At 49.9% G+C, this 3,518-nt stretch overlaps 1 protein-coding gene across 2 annotated transcripts in view; it reads left to right on the forward strand.

Moving 5' to 3' along the window:
• Positions 1–3,518, forward strand: part of ZMAT5 (zinc finger matrin-type 5) — a 33,009-nt gene that overhangs the window by 13,566 nt on the left and 15,925 nt on the right. The window lies entirely within an intron of this gene.

Here is a 3,518-nt window from a genome sequence, read left to right on the forward strand (position 1 = left end):
TACCAAGTGGGAAGGCTGTGGATGGCCTCTACAGCCTCTATGCTAGCAGTCTGATAAGCACTTACCAGCGAGGCCAGGATGGGAACGTGGGTGGGGCCAAGTCTCTGGGACAGCTGACATCAGGTTCCTATCAGGGAGGGCATATGGATCTTCTTGTTTGGGTTGCGGGGACTTGTACTACAAGGTTTTGTACTACACACAGCAGTGCTCGTGGGACCAAGAGATGCATATATTTCAACCAGGATTTAACCCCTCTACTATCTCTGCAGCCACAAATGAATATTGGGGGGACTGGGGTATTTAAGAGAAACTGGCCAGTGAGGTGGCGCTAGAGGTAAGGTGTCTGCCTTGCAAGCGCTAGCCAAGGAAGGACCTTGGTTCCATCCCCTGGCGTCCCATCTGGTCCCCCCAAGCCAGGGGCAATTTCTGAGCGCTTAGCCAGAAGTAACCCCTGAGCATCAAATAGGTGTGGCCAAAAAAAAAAGAGAGAGAAACTGGGAGTATTTTGGGCCACTTCCATTAGAGCATAAGGACTACTGTGCTCAGAGTCTAGGAGAACTGGAAACTGGGGATTGAACTGCAGTGGGCTGCATTGCAAGGCAGGTGCCTTAACCCCTGAGTTGTCTTTGCAGCCCCAGTCATCTGAATCTTTCCACTTCTGTTGGAGTTGGGTCTGGGGCATGTGGTTTGTGGGCCGCCCCAGAGGGCAGTGGCTCAGGGATATGGCTATGCCCCTAGCTGATGTGCTAGGAAGTGCCCCCTGATGGCCCTTTGCTGTTGACTTGGGTTTGGTTGGGCCAGAATGAGAAGAAATGACAGTGAGTTGGAGAGCAGCGTGTGGTGGGCACAAGGCTTGGGTAATTACAATGTGCCTCACGGCCCCTGGCTGCCAAGCAACTGGCTTATTTTAGCACCATGCCAAAGTCTGCTCTTTCTGAGCTGCTAAAAAGGAGCCAGGGCATGAAGACAGCCCTGGCCATCCACAGGTGGAGCACTGAAGTGAGAGAAAGGGGATGCTGGGGATCAAACCCGGTTTGCTGCATGGAAGGCAAGTGCCCCACCTTCTGTAGAGGCTTTTTGTGTGTGTGTGTGTGTGTGTTTCTAGACTGTTTAGGCAGGAAATTTTCTGCTTTCAACAGATTAGCCAGTTCCAGGAAGTGAGTGAGTGGTAGTTCTATAAAATAGTCTTATTTCCGGGAAAGTTATATCAAATATTTTGAACCAATCTCGGGAACGGCATGAGGTGTAATGTAAACTAATCTGCACCCATCCCAGGCAGTTCTCAGAACTGAGCAGCAGGCTGCATCTTGTGTGTTCGCTCCAGGAAGGGAGAGGCTGGGCCAGTTCTGGGGATTGAACCCCAGAGCTGAGTTTCAGTGAAGCCCAGGTCTAGCAGAACTCAACTTATTAGGTTTGTTCTTGGTTTTGTTTTTGTCCTGGGCTAGGGGTTGGGGCCACACCAGCAGTGCTCAGGCCTTACCCCTGCCTCTGCTTAAGGATCACTCTTGGCAGTGCTCCAGAGACCGTCTGTGGTGCCAGGGATCAAATTTGAACCAACTGCATTCAAGGCAAGCTCCTTGCTCCCTGGCCTCTGCCAGCCAGCTTAGATGCAGGAGTTAAGTGATGCATCTGCTCTCTTCAGCTCTATGACATCCACATCCAAGCTCAAAGAGAAGAAGGTGAATTGGTTGCAGAGATGGATGTGAGGTTTGATTCAAGTATTGGGGCACAGCCATGAGACTTGAGGACTCTGCCCTATGAAACTTTATTCTTGTTAAAGGAGTGATAGGTCCCACAATCTTCACCAGTTCTGAGGAGAAAGCTTTTAGTCTACTGCAGCCCTTTCCCTTTCCCCTGGTCCTTTTGTTGTTGCTGTGATGACTATGGTGAAGGGGCACTTGGTTGTGGCACTTGTGCCCCCCTCACCTGTTTGTGGTACACTGGGGATCCCAAAGAGCCTTGCTGAAGGGAAGTAGTCTGCATATGGATGCTGCTGGGGATCAAACTCAGATCAGTATCTGAAAGGCAGAGACTGAACCACCTCTCTGTGCCTCCCTATTGTTGTAGGTGCCACTAAATGGACTAATAGATAACATTTTAGTATTTGCTTCACGCTAGACATTTATTGAAGCTACTTGTGTTGCTGTTACTATTTCATTGATCACTTGAGGGGTGGAGAGATAGTAGGGGAGGTAAGATGCTTACCTTGCATAGGGTCAGCCCAGATTCAATCCCCAGCATTCCCAGATGGTTCCAGAGCCCGCCAGAAGTGATCCTTGAGTGCAGAAGAAGGAGTAAGCCCTGAGCAACTCTGGGTGTGGCAAAAAAAAATTCCAAACTAATTAATAATGATAATGGGAGCTGAAGCTATAGTAGAAGTAAGGCACTTGCCTTGTATGATTCCTGGCACCATAAATGGTCCCCAAAAACCCCACCAAATGTGACCCCTGGGCTCAGTGCCAGGAGTAAGCTCCAGGCACTTGCCAGTGTGGCCTAAAAGGTAAAATTGCTGCTGCTGATGGTGGTGGTGGTGATGATGATGATGATGATGATGATGATGATGATGCATTTAAAGCAACAAACTTATGGGTTCCATCCCTCAAGCTGTCAGGCAACTCATCGTCCCCATCTGTGGCCTCCAGTGAGTCCAGTGGCCTTAGGAGGGTAACTGACTTGCCCAAGGATACATAGTGTCTGCCCAGTGGCCCCTGTGGGTTTGTCCAGCTCAGGCTACCATAGAAGACCCCCCCCCACTTCATTTCAATCTCCTAGAGGGACACCCCTCCTTCCGCCTGCCCCTCCCTCCTTCCTCTCCAGAGCTGCCAGCCTCGTGATGGCTTGGTTAAGCGCTTGCCGTTAAACGTTCATCTCTTACAATTTCAATCCAATTCCTATAAGTTTGTTGGCAAGACGGGGTGTATTAGAGCTGCCAAATTTAATTTATCAAGTCCGTGTGTCTGGGCTGCAGCTTCTCTGCAGTAATGGGAGAAGAGCAGTTTTATGTGTTTCATTGCGTATGACTGTTCATGCTCCTGTTACAGCCCTTCACTTAACGACATTCGTGCCTGTCGCCACCGGGGCAGTTTCTCAGCAACCTGTGTGGCTGCCTGCATGGGCCAGGAACTTGCTCTCCCCTTTATTTCTTTCCAGGATGCATCTCCCACTCACCTACTTGATCTTTATGTGCTTTGCCCTGAGAGACCGGGGCTTCGCTTCATTCCAGCCTGCCTGGCTGCTACCTCTAGGACCTGAGGAAATCTTTCTTCCTCTGGGCTACAGCAATCTGCTAGAAACCATTAACCCAAGAAACTGGGCTAGCTCCTCACTACATCCTGAAATATTGTATATAAAATTTTAGTATAGCAGTGGGCCAGAGCAATAGCACAGTTGTAAGGCGTTTGCCTTGCATACAGCCAACACAGGAATGACACTGGTTCAATTCTCAGCATCCCAAATGGTCCCGCGAACCTACCAGGAGTGATTTCTGAGTGCAGAGCTAGGAGTAACCCCTGAGCACT

This window comes from Suncus etruscus, chromosome 15 (assembly GCF_024139225.1).
Source record: "Suncus etruscus isolate mSunEtr1 chromosome 15, mSunEtr1.pri.cur, whole genome shotgun sequence".
Classification (NCBI taxonomy): Eukaryota; Metazoa; Chordata; class Mammalia; order Eulipotyphla; family Soricidae; genus Suncus; species Suncus etruscus.